General features: G+C 37.7%; 1 long non-coding RNA gene across 1 annotated transcript; it reads left to right on the top strand.

The window, feature by feature from the left end:
- Window positions 1-1,420: 1,420 nt before the first annotated feature.
- Window positions 1,421-13,000, top strand: LOC129350071 (uncharacterized). The gene is made up of 2 exons (XR_008603292.1): window positions 1,421-3,198; window positions 12,498-13,000. It is a non-coding gene; the product is annotated as an uncharacterized LOC129350071 (long non-coding RNA).
- Window positions 13,001-14,278: the final 1,278 nt, after the last annotated feature.

The raw sequence follows: 14,278 nt of genomic DNA, 5'->3' as shown, positions 1-14,278 counted from the left end.
GAAATGTAGCTTGTGTAGATGTAACTACGTTGATCATTAAAAGAAGCTCACTACAGCAAAGCTACTCAGCCATTAGCAAACATGGACAGTGGTTTCTCTGAACTTTACAATACTATTGTGTATATAGGGAAGGGAAAGATAAAACAGGTAAAATATATATACATTTAAATAACATTGTACAAGGTGATACAGACCGAGAAGCATTATATAGCTCTCTCAGTCTCACAAATGCAAAGTAAAATCTCTGAACACACTGAAAACAAAGACAAAATCTTCTTTTATTTCTGTTTCAAGTTTGTTTTCACCTGTAATTCTTGATTCAGCTGCATTTTTTGCTTTTCTTCCTTCAAGTCTTTACTCTTCCTCTCCATTTCATTTATCTCCTCCCTAACTTTCTTACTTCTCTCCTCCATTTCTTTCCTCTCCTCCTTTCATTCTTTTCTCTCCACCTCCCTCAGGTGCTCATACACATCAACCATGATGTGGTCCCACGTCATGGATATGGGGACATGGGTCCTTGATCTGGATGGAGACCATCAGCTCATTGGACTTGGTGACTTCTCCTGGATGTATCTGGCCATGCCATCTATGCTGTTGTAGCAGTGGTCTCACTGAAGCCTCATATTCAGCAAACTGACTGTGAAAAGAAAGTAAATACTTTCAGAATAAACACCAAACCATTATCCAATTCATAGAAAGATACTTGAATGATACAGTATACTGTATACTCTAAGCAAAGTGTCCCCACTCCCAATTACAAGACAACAGCGAAAAAAATAATACCAAAAAAAGGAGTTTTAACTATGTGAGATTCAATTTTGTCATCAGGGGGGTTGGGACAAGAGAAAAATGGCATTTTAGGAGTTACACTAACATTTCACACATTCACCAGGTCTCAGGGTGCTTTTTCATTGCAGTGATGGGTTTGTAAAAATACACAATAAAGCACACACAACAAAACTCTTTATAAACCAGACCACCGGTATTTGGAGGACTTCTTACGTTGAAATAAGCGTGATCACGTTGTGGCCATGACCTGTCACATGATTCTTATGTGTCCATACCCGAGAGGCTCCCGTCCCCATCAACAGGAAGTGACGTTTTGCCGGGAGTTGTAGTTTTTAAGCCGACAACTACAATTGTAGTTTTCGGCTGCAGCCTGCACAGATATGAGCTCTCGCTCGTTTCAGTCCCAGTTTTTTTTTTTTTTTTTTTTTTTTTACAAAAACATTCAGACACACAGCCCACACAGACACCAGACATCCACTACGGTCCGTGTACGGATCTGGTAATTGGATTTTCCGTTCTGAAACGGGTATTGAAAAACAAAAAAGGAGTGGTTATTTGATTTTCGTTTTAAAATACAAAAATTAAAATTGAAATACAAGGCGTTTTTCCTTTTCGTGATCAAAAGGGGACATAAGATTTTTTTTAAATGCTTTGATTTTCGTTTTATATTTAGAATAACAAGAGACAGAAACGAAAAAAGGTCCGTTTTTTCATTTTCTGAGACCGGAAGTGGTCATCAGCATGTGTGGAGCCAAACTGAGTACGGTGCATAGACTGTATATACATTTTTTTTTCGTTAGTTTTCATGGTCAAAATGAGAGATCAGGTGGCCGATCTTAAAATAAATCAATATTGATTTTTTTTTTATAGAGCGTTAAAGTTTTGCGAAGCCAGGAGGCGGGACTACTTGATTGACAGTCCGGTCTGGAATGATTGACAGGTCCTATGGAGGAGGCAGCAGAGACTCTGCTCTCCTCCTTTGGATTAATTCTGATATAATAACTGTTGGTTTATTTATCGGTGGAGCAGCAGAACATTTTCCACAGTTTTCCTGCCCGTTGGCTTGTTTTAACCAGTTTTCTACCTTAGGCTGATTCTACCAGCAGACACTGAAAGGACTGATAAGGTAAGTAAATGTTTATTTTCATATCGGTGCCGCTTTTAATGCACTTTATATGCAGCTTTAGTGTCAGATGTAATGTGTGCCATGCACTCCAGATGTTGGTGGAGTTTGTTTCAGTGTGTGTTGACCAGAGAAGAAAGTTAGCATAGTAAATATTAGCTTTAATGTTAGCGATGCTAACCGAGCTAGCTGCTCAGTAGCCTGATTAAAGCTAACGTAGCATCAAGCTAATGTGTTGAGTTTCATGTAAACAGCTGAAGTGTGTTGTGTTCCTGCAATGTGGTTCATTAAGTTCATAAAACTGTGGCTGGTTGACATTAATGTAACGTTCAGGAAACTTAAATGTGATTAAAACAGTAACGTTAATGTTCTAGTTGTCAGTAATCAGCTTTAATTTGACACTAAAACAGACTCTGATAGTTTTAAATGACATCAGTTTCATGAATTTGTTGAAAATTGTCTCATTTGTTGTTGTGATGTTGCTGCTTATTCATTGAAAGCAGATGATCCATGTTGAAGATACATTTAGTTCTAGTATCAGAAGTACAAGAAGGAAAATGGAAGTTTAGTTCTGCTACGTCAAAGATTTCAGGATTAAAATAACTAAATGAGTCTTTATGCCTCAAACTTTATTTTACAATAAAGAAATAATGAAATAATCACAGATAATAAAAATATAAATAGCAGAGAAGACCTGAGAGAATAATTTCCTGAAAAGTCTGTGAAGGAAAAGCAGCTTTTTTATCCTGAAAGATCAGAATCAGCTCCAACATCTGCATCTGACAGCATCAAGTCAACCAGAAAGAAAAGAAAAAAGAAAATGACTTCTTCCTGATCACATCTGTTCTGCTGCTCACAGTCTGCTGCTGCTCACATTCTTCACATTTATAGTCCACTTTTAAAAGTTCAGCAGACAGGTGCTCTGCTTTGGAGTGTGACGATGTTGTCGGTGATGTGGAGAGTGAAGTTTCCGTTTCACCCACAGCGTGCTTTAGGGCAGCCGGGTCGGACTTGATGTTTGAAATACTGACCGACAGCTCAGATTTAATTGTTTGTAGTTCCGTTTTGATGGGTGTTAAACTTTCACTCAAAGCTGCCAGGAGCTGGGTCTTTAAAATAACCGCCGTCTCGTTACAGAGTGAAAGTAGCAATTCCTCCTTAAGGTCAGAGATTGCAGCATCTGAGGGCCTCTTCAAAAGAAGACGTAGTTGATGAAGGCGTTCTGGAGCAGGACCAGAAAGACCACGACCAAGCAGCTTTGAGATCTTAGGCAGCGTCTCCCTCAGGTGGGTGTCAACAGTGTTCACGGTCAGGTCTGTGGTAATCCTGTCAAAAAACAAAACAGAAAAAAATCTAGATTATAAATCAACATGTAACCAAATCACTCTGTGTATAATGCCATAGTATAGGATGTAGTTCAGAAAATGTCAAAGTATAGTATACTTTTCAAGAATAACATATTATGGCCTGTAGTTCATAGTATAGCATGTCAGCAAAAAAAACCCAACTGATTATTATGTGGTCCAAAAAGTGCAAAATGATAGGATGTTGCCTAAAATCGTCATTTATGATATGTGGTTCAAAAAATGCCATAGTACAGTATATTGTCAAAATAGTATGTTTTTCAAGAAAACATCAGAGTATATGTCGTCTAAAACATGCCATAGAATAATATTTCATTGCACAAGTAAAAGTATAGTAATTTTTGAAACTGTTCAAATTCTTATATGTTGCTAAAACAAAACAAAAAAACCTAAAAAAAAAAACCCCTCATAGTAATATGTCAATTTAAAAAGCCTATAGTATAGAGTGTCGCCCAACAAACGTCATAGTATAGCATGTCGCTCTAAAAATGTCATAGTATAGCATGTCGCTCCAAAAAGGTCATAGTATAGCATGTTGCTCTAAAAACGTCATAGTATAGCATGTTGCGCTAAAAACGTCATAGTATAGCATGTCGCTCTTAAAACGTCATCGCATAGCATGTCGCTCTTGAAACCTCATAGTATAGCATGTCCCTCTAAAAACGTCATAGTATAGCATGTCACTCTAAAAACATCACAGCATAGTATGTCGCTCTAAAAATGTCGTACTATAGCATGTCGATCTAAAAACGTCATAGAATAGCATGTCGTCCAAAGAACATCATTGTATAGCATGTCGCTCTTAAAACGTCATAGTATAGCATGTTGCTCTAAAAATGTCATAGTATAGCATGTCGCTCTAAAAACGTCATAGTATGACATGTCGCTCTAAAAACGTCATACCATAGCATGTCGCTCTACAAACGTCATAGTATAGCATGTCCCTCTAAAAAGTCATAGTATAGCATGTTGCTCTGAAAACGTCATAGTATAGCATGTCACTCTAAAAACATCATAGTTTAGCATGTCGTCCAAAAAACATCATAGTTTAGCATGTCGTCCAAAAAACATCATAGTATAGCATGTCACTCTTAAAACGCCATCGTATAGCATGTTGCTCTTGAAACGTCACAGTATAGCATGTCACTCTAAAAACATCATAGCATAGCATGTCACTCTAAAAACGTCATACTATAGCATGTCGCTCTAAAAACTTCATAGTATAGCATGTCACTCTAAAAATATCATAGCATAGCATGTCGCTCTAAAAACGTCATACTATAGGATGTCGCTCTAAAAACGTTATCGTATAGCATGTCGCTCTAAAATTGTCATAGTATAGCATGTCGCTCTAAAAACGTCATCGTATAGCATGTTGCTCTTGAAACGTCATAGTTTAGCATGTCGTCCAAAAAACATCATAGTATAGCATGTCGCTCTTGAAACGTCATAGTATAGCATGTCATCGTATAGCATGTTGCTCTTGAAACGTCATAGTATAGCATGTCACTCTAAAAACATCATAGCATAGCATGTCGCTCTAAAAACGTCATAGTTTAGCATGTCGCTCTAAAAACGTCATAGTTTAGCATGTCGTCCAAAAAACATCATAGTATAGCATGTCGATCTAAAAACGTCATAGTATAGCATGTCGTCCAAAGAACATCGTTGTATAGCATGTCGCTCTTTAAACGTCATAGTATTGCATGTTGCTCTAAAAATGTCATAGTATAGCATGTCACTCTAAAAACGCCATAGTATAGCATGTCGTCCAAAAAACTTCATCGTATAGCATGTCGCTCTTGAAATGTCACAGTAGAGCATGTTGCTCTAAAAACATCATAGCATAGCATGTCGCTCTAAAAACGTCATCGTATAGCATGTCGTCCAAAAAACGTCATCGTATAGCATGTTGCTCTTGAAACGTCATAGTATAGCATGTCACTCTAAAAACATCATAGCATAGCATGTCACTCTAAAAACGTCATACTATAGCATGTCGCTCTAAAAACGTCATCGTATAGCATGTCGCTCTAAAATCGTCATAGTATAGCATGTCGCTCTAAAAACGTCATCGTATAGCATGTTGCTCTTGAAACATCATAGTATAGCATGTCATCGTATAGCATGTTGCTCTTGAAACGTCATAGTATAGCATGTCACTCTAAAAACATCATAGCATAGCATGTCGCTCTAAAAACGTCATCGTTTAGCATGTCGCTCTAAAAACGTCCTAGTTTAGCATGTCGCTCCAAAAAACATCATAGTATAGCATGTCGATCTAAAAACGTCATAGTATAGCATGTCGTCCAAAGAACATCGTTGTATAGCATGTCGCTCTATAAATGTCATAGTATTGCATGTTGCTCTAAAAACGTCATAGTATAGCATGTCACTCTAAAAACGTCATAGTATAGCATGTCGTCCAAAAAACGTCATCGTATAGCATGATTGCTCTTGAAATGTCACAGTATAGCATGTTGCTCTAAAAACGTCATAGCATAGCATGTCGCTCTAAAAACGTCATCGTATAGCATGTCACTCTAAAAACATCATAGCATAGCATGTCGATCTAAAAACGTCACAGTATAGCATGTTGCTCTAAAAACGTCACAGTATAGCATGTCGCTCTAAAAACGTCATAGTATAGCATGTCGCTCTAAAAACGTCATAGTATAGCATGTTGCTCTAAAAACGTCATAGTATAGCATGTCACTCTAAAAACATCATAGCATAGCATGTCACTCTAAAAACGTCATACTATAGCATGTCGCTCTAAAAACGTCATCGTATAGCATGTCGCTCTAAAATCGTCATAGTATAGCATGTCACTCTAAAAATGTCATAGTATAGCATGTCGCTCTAAAAACGTCATACTATAGGATGTCGCTCTAAAAACGTTATCGTATAGCATGTCGTCTAAAATCGTCATAGTATAGCATGTCGCTCTAAAAACGTCGTCGTATAGCATGTTGCTCTTGAAACGTCATAGTATAGCATGTCGCTCTAAAAACGTCATAGCATAGCATGTCGCTCTAAAAACGTCATAGTTTAGCATGTAGCTCTAAAAAGTCATAGTTTAGCATGTCGTCCAAAAAACATCATAGTATAGCATGTTGCTCTTGAAACGTCATAGTATAGCATGTCACTCTAAAAACATCATAGCATAGCATGTCGCTCTAAAAACGTCATAGCATAGCATGTCGCTCTAAAAACGTCATAGTTTAGCATGTCGCTCTAAAAACGTCATAGTTTAGCATGTCGTCCAAAAAACATCATAGTATAGCATGTCGATATAAAAATGTCATAGTATAGCATGTCGTCCAAAGAACATCGTTGTATAGCATGTCGCTCTTTAAACGTCATAGTATTGCATGTTGCTCTAAAAATGTCATAGTATAGCATGTGACTCTAAAAACGCCATAGTATAGCATGTCGTCCAAAAAACGTCATCGTATAGCATGTCGCTCTTGAAATGTCACAGTATAGCACGTTGCCCTAAAAACGTCATAGCATAGCATGTCGCTCTAAAAACGTCATCGTATAGCATGTCGTCCAAAAAACGTCATCGTATAGCATGTTGCTCTCGAAACGTCATAGTATAGCATGTCACTCTAAAAACATCATAGCATAGCATGTCACTCTAAAAACGTCATACTATAGCATGTCGCTCTAAAAACGTCATCGTATAGCATGTCGTCCAAAAAACGTCATCGTATAGCATGTTGCTCTTGAAACGTCATAGTATAGCATGTCACTCTAAAAACATCATAGCATAGCATGTCACTCTAAAAACGTCATACTATAGCATGTCGCTCTAAAAACGTCATCGTATAGCATGTCGTCCAAAAAACGTCATCGTATAGCATGTTGCTCTTGAAACGTCATAGTATAGCATGTCACTCTAAAAACATCATAGCATAGCATGTCACTCTAAAAACGTCATACTATAGCATGTCGCTCTAAAAACGTCATAGTATAGCATGTCACTCTAAAAACGTCATAGTTTAGCATGTCGCTCTAAAAACGTCTTAGTTTAGCATGTCGTCCAAAAAACACCATAGTATAGCATGTCGATCTAAAAGCGTCATAGTATAGCATGTCATCCAAAGAACATCGTTGTATAGCATGTCGCTCTTTAAACGTCATAGTATTGCATGTTGCTCTAAAAATGTCATAGTATAGCATGTCACTCTAAAAACGCCATAGTATAGCATGTCGTCCAAAAAACTTCATCGTATAGCATGTCGCTCTTGAAATGTCACAGTAGAGCATGTTGCTCTAAAAACATCATAGCATAGCATGTCGCTCTAAAAACGTCATCGTATAGCATGTCGTCCAAAAAACGTCATCGTATAGCATGTTGCTCTTGAAACGTCATAGTATAGCATGTCACTCTAAAAACATCATAGCATAGCATATCACTCTAAAAACGTCATACTATAGCATGTCGCTCTAAAAACGTCATCGTATAGCATGTCGCTCTAAAATCGTCATAGTATAGCATGTCGCTCTAAAAACGTCATCGTATAGCATGTTGCTCTTGAAACATCATAGTATAGCATGTCATCGTATAGCATGTTGCTCTTGAAACGTCATAGTATAGCATGTCACTAAAAACATCATAGCATAGCATGTCGCTCTAAAAACGTCATCGTTTAGCATGTCGCTCTAAAAACGTCCTAGTTTAGCATGTCGCTCCAAAAAACATCATAGTATAGCATGTCGATCTAAAAACGTCATAGTATAGCATGTCGTCCAAAGAACATCGTTGTCGCTCTATAAATGTCATAGTATTGCATGTTGCTCTAAAAACGTCATAGTATAGCATGTCACTCTAAAAACGTCATAGTATAGCATGTCGTCCAAAAAACGTCATCGTATAGCATGATCGCTCTTGAAATGTCACAGTATAGCATGTTGCTCTAAAAACGTCATAGCATAGCATGTCGCTCTAAAAACGTCATCGTATAGCATGTCACTCTAAAAACATCATAGCATAGCATGTCGATCTAAAAACGTCACAGTATAGCATGTTGCTCTAAAAACGTCACAGTATAGCATGTTGCTCTAAAAACGTCATAGTATAGCATGTCGCTCTAAAAACGTCATAGTATAGCATGTTGCTCTAAAAACGTCATAGTATAGCATGTCACTCTAAAAACATCATAGCATAGCATGTCACTCTAAAAACGTCATACTATAGCATGTCGCTCTAAAAACGTCATCGTATAGCATGTCGCTCTAAAATCGTCATAGTATAGCATGTCACTCTAAAAACGTCATAGTATAGCATGTCGCTCTAAAAACGTCATACTATAGGATGTCGCTCTAAAAACGTTATCGTATAGCATGTCGTCTAAAATCATCATAGTATAGCATGTCGCTCTAAAAACGTCGTCGTATAGCATGTTGCTCTTGAAACGTCATAGTATAGCATGTCGCTCTAAAAACGTCATAGCATAGCATGTCGCTCTAAAAACGTCATAGTTTAGCATGTAGCTCTAAAAAGTCATAGTTTAGCATGTCGTCCAAAAAACATCATAGTATAGCATGTTGCTCTTGAAACGTCATAGTATAGCATGTCACTCTAAAAACATCATAGCATAGCATGTCGCTCTAAAAACGTCATAGCATAGCATGTCGCTCTAAAAACGTCATAGTTTAGCATGTCGCTCTAAAAACGTCATAGTTTAGCATGTCGTCCAAAAAACATCATAGTATAGCATGTCGATCTAAAAACGTCATAGTATAGCATGTCGTCCAAAGAACATCGTTGTATAGCATGTCGCTCTTTAAACGTCATAGTATTGCATGTTGCTCTAAAAATGTCATAGTATAGCATGTGACTCTAAAAACGCCATAGTATAGCATGTCGTCCAAAAAACGTCATCGTATAGCATGTCGCTCTTGAAATGTCACAGTATAGCACGTTGCCCTAAAAGCGTCATAGCATAGCATGTCGCTCTAAAAACGTCATCGTATAGCATGTCGTCCAAAAAACGTCATCGTATAGCATGTTGCTCTCGAAACGTCATAGCATAGCATGTCGCTCTAAAAACGTCATAGTTTAGCATGTCACTCTAAAAACGTCATACTATAGCATGTCGCTCTAAAAACGTCATCGTATAGCATGTCGTCCAAAAAACGTCATCGTATAGCATGTTGCTCTTGAAACGTCATAGTATAGCATGTCACTCTAAAAACATCATAGCATAGCATGTCACTCTAAAAACATCATAGCATAGCATGTCGCTCTAAAAACGTCATCGTATAGCATGTCGTCCAAAAAACGTCATCGTATAGCATGTTGCTCTTGAAACGTCATAGTATAGCATGTCACTCTAAAAACATCATAGCATAGCATGTCACTCTAAAAACGTCATACTATAGCATGTCGCTCTAAAAACGTCATCGTATAGCATGTCGCTCTAAAATCGTCATAGTATAGCATGTCGCTCTAAAAACGTCATCGTATAGCATGTTGCTCTTGAAACATCATAGTATAGCATGTCATCGTATAGCATGTTGCTCTTGAAACGTCATAGTATAGCATGTCACTAAAAACATCATAGCATAGCATGTCGCTCTAAAAACGTCATCGTTTAGCATGTCGCTCTAAAAACGTCCTAGTTTAGCATGTCGCTCCAAAAAACATCATAGTATAGCATGTCGATCTAAAAACGTCATAGTATAGCATGTCGTCCAAAGAACATCGTTGTCGCTCTATGAATGTCATAGTATTGCATGTTGCTCTAAAAACGTCATAGTATAGCATGTCACTCTAAAAACGTCATAGTATAGCATGTCGTCCAAAAAACGTCATCGTATAGCATGACCGCTCTTGAAATGTCACAGTATAGCATGTTGCTCTAAAAACGTCATAGCATAGCATGTCGCTCTAAAAACGTCATCGTATAGCATGTCACTCTAAAAACATCATAGCATAGCATGTCGATCTAAAAACATCACAGTATAGCATGTTGCTCTAAAAACGTCACAGTATAGCATGTTGCTCTAAAAACGTCATAGTATAGCATGTCGCTCTAAAAACGTCATAGTATAGCATGTTGCTCTAAAAACGTCATAGTATACCATGTCACTCTAAAAACATCATAGCATAGCATGTCACTCTAAAAACGTCATACTATAGCATGTCGCTCTAAAAACGTCATCGTATAGCATGTCGCTCTAAAATCGTCATAGTATAGCATGTCACTCTAAAAACGTCATAGTATAGCATGTCGCTCTAAAAACGTCATACTATAGGATGTCGCTCTAAAAACGTTATCGTATAGCATGTCGTCTAAAATCATCATAGTATAGCATGTCGCTCTAAAAACGTCGTCGTATAGCATGTTGCTCTTGAAACGTCATAGTATAGCATGTCGCTCTAAAAACGTCATAGCATAGCATGTCGCTCTAAAAACGTCATAGTTTAGCATGTAGCTCTAAAAAGTCATAGTTTAGCATGTCGTCCAAAAAACATCATAGTATAGCATGTTGCTCTTGAAACGTCATAGTATAGCATGTCACTCTAAAAACATCATAGCATAGCATGTCGCTCTAAAAACGTCATAGCATAGCATGTCGCTCTAAAAACGTCATAGTTTAGCATGTCGCTCTAAAAACGTCATAGTTTAGCATGTCGTCCAAAAAACATCATAGTATAGCATGTCGATCATAAAACGTCATAGTATAGCATGTCGTCCAAAGAACATCGTTGTATAGCATGTCGCTCTTTAAACGTCATAGTATTGCATGTTTCTCTAAAAATGTCATAGTATAGCATGTGACTCTAAAAACGCCATAGTATAGCATGTCGTCCAAAAAACGTCATCGTATAGCATGTCGCTCTTGAAATGTCACAGTATAGCACGTTGCCCTAAAAACGTCATAGCATAGCATGTCGCTCTAAAAACGTCATCGTATAGCATGTCGTCCAAAAAACGTCATCGTATAGCATGTTGCTCTCGAAACGTCATAGTATAGCATGTCACTCTAAAAACATCATAGCATAGCATGTCACTCTAAAAACGTCATACTATAGCATGTCGCTCTAAAAACGTCATAGTATAGCATGTCGTCCAAAGAACATCGTTGTATAGCATGTCGCTCTATAAACGTCATAGTATTGCATGTTGCTCTAAAAATGTCATAGTATAGCATGTCACTCTAAAAACGTCATAGTATAGCATGTCGCTCTTGAAATGTCACAGTATAGCATGTTGCTCTAAAAACGTCACAGTATAGCATGTCGCTCTAAAAACGTGATCGTATAGCATATCACTCTAAAAACATCATAGCATAGCATGTCGATCTAAAAACGTCACAGTATAGCATGTTGCTCTAAAAACGTCACAGTATAGCATGTTGCTCTAAAAACGTCACAGTATAGCATGTCGCTCTAAACACGTCATAGTATAGCATGTCGCTCTAAAAACGTCACAGTATAGCATGTCGCCCAAAAAACGTCGTAGTATAGCATGTTGCTCTAAAAACGTCATAGTATAGCATGTCGCTCTAAAAATGTCATAGTATAGCATGTCACTCTAAAAACGTCATAGTATAGCATGTCGTCCAAAAAACGTCATCGTATAGCATGTCGCTCTAAAAACGTAAGTGTATAGCATGTCGCTCTAAAAATGTCATCGTATAGCATGTCGCTCTAAAAACGTAAGCGTATACCATGTCACTCCAAAAATGTCATAGTATAACATATCGCTCTAAAAACGTCATAGTATAGCATGTCACTCTAAAAATTTCTTAGTATAGCATGTGGCTCAAAAAACGTCATAGTTTAGCATGTCGCCCAAAAAACGTGATAGTATAGCATGTCGCTCTAAAAACATCATAGTATTGCCTTTGGTCCACAAAATGTTTTGTCCCGGCTGTCTGAAGTAGGTGAGGAGCAACACAGTCCAAGCGCTGGTTTCCAAAGGGTTAGACAAGTATTTATTTGAAAGAGGAAATTTACAACAACACAACATGTGAGGGGGTTAAAAGCAAATGGGTGCTAGTAAAATAAAAATAAACAGAACTAAAAGTGAACTTCATGTTGACACTGATGGGCATTCCAACTAGGAACAAAGTAAAAGATAATCAATACGAAAAAAAAACCTCTTCCTTTTCACCTCTTCAAACCCAAATACACACCACAGTAGCACCCTAAACTAAAACTACCAATGGGTTTCCTGTTTTCCTTTCTGAACAATTCAAAGGTCCCTCTCTATCTCCCCACACATCCACCAACCACTGGAACACATCTCCAAAGTTCTGCCGGGCCAGCTCAGCTTCCCCTCACAAGAAGTGCTGCCACCTGCCAGATGAAGGAGCCTTTTGAGAGGCAGCTGGCATCATGATTGGACTGTACTTTGGTCTGTTCCAATCCAGCTTCAGCTCCAGAGACGGCAGGCAGAACGAGTCAACGGAGGCCGGGTGGACGAAGGCATGCAGCTGAGTACAATCCAGAAAACAACAGAGGAGGAGTGCAGCAGCCCAGGACCAGAACAAACAGAGTAGCATCATATGTCTCTTAGAAAACATCATAGTATAGCCTTTGGTATGAAAAAACGCCATCATATACATCGTATATTGTACAAATAACAAGTCAAAGGAAAGAGACATACATTGTAGAATTGTAGTAATTGTGGGCTGAATGATTTACTGATTATCAGTATTTTATTTTTTACTGATTTACAGTAATAAATACATTTAAAAATGGCGCTACTTTGGCTCTGAACCTTAATCTACCTGTGGTCGCTCTGTCTTCTGGAGTGATTTGATTGGTTATACGTAACAAATAAAACTCCTTTAACTTAACATCTGTAAACAAAACAAAAACGTACCAACAAAGTTTCCTGTTAGAGTTTGTGTTCTTCAAAGTTTAACTCAAGATTTTAAATACTTTCATTTACTGCAAATGAATATCTACTCCAAATGTCTCAGTAATAATCATTATCAGCCTTAAAAACCCACAAAACACCCCTCTATACTCGACCACACTTAGTACAGTCCGGTTCCCCCTTCTATAAATCTGCTTGGAATCGTCCACTTCCTGTTTGTCAAAGTGGCCTTCTACCTGGACAGGTTTTGTTGGAGCTCATGCAACAAACATTTTGGGTAACTGCAATTTAACATGGATGGATGACACTGAATTAGAGTCTGTTTTAATGAGACTGAGTTAAGCTGTGTAGCTCTGTCATTAAATAGTAAATTATTTCTCAGAATTCACAGAGAAGTCTGAAATGTTTGCGAGGTTAGCGTCCCACATGTTCTTTGGCTCAGCTAAAGCTAACTCTCTCCAACTTCTGGATCTCTTGAGTTGCTTGTTGTTAAAATATCTTGCTAGAGGTGCTGAAGCTCAGAAAGTCTGAGATGTTTGTTCAAAATAAGCTCATTCTCAAGTCTTATCTGAACTGTTCTTTTGTTTGAACTTTCCCTAAACTTAGGAGTTAATGACAGAGCAGCACATCCAGACTCAGTCTCATTTATGTAGAGATTAAACTTCAGTGTCATTCATTGATGTTAAAGTGCAGTTTTTCAAATGTTTGTTGCACATGCTCCCGACCAAACCAGTCCAGGTCGAAGACGATGTGAAGAGAAAGCTCCAGAGGATGAATATCACACATTTACGTGGGAAATAAATGTCCTTTAATTTGACATTGTCATGCAAATGATGTTCAAATCTTTGAGTGTTTTGTTGATGTTTGTTTCTAAATGTTTTTTGACACTCTGCCCCAAAGATTAAAACCTTCTACGGCTCACAAGCTGCAACAATTCACACATTATCAACTATCTTTCTGATTAAACTCAGATAAAAAGTGAAAAACTGATTTCTGCATCATGAATGTAAATCTTTTTGGTTTTTATGACAGTAAACTGAATATATTTGGGTTTGACATTTTCTAAAACAAAACAAGAAATGAATTACTGGAGAAAACAATCAACAGATTAATGGACAAAGAAAATGTGTTTTCCAACATATATGGCTGAATTACTC

Source organism: Amphiprion ocellaris, chromosome 11, assembly GCF_022539595.1.
Source record: "Amphiprion ocellaris isolate individual 3 ecotype Okinawa chromosome 11, ASM2253959v1, whole genome shotgun sequence".
NCBI classification, from domain to species: Eukaryota; Metazoa; Chordata; class Actinopteri; family Pomacentridae; genus Amphiprion; species Amphiprion ocellaris.
The sequence above is the reverse complement of the archived record's forward strand: the minus strand, read 5'-3'. Positions and strand labels throughout refer to the sequence as shown.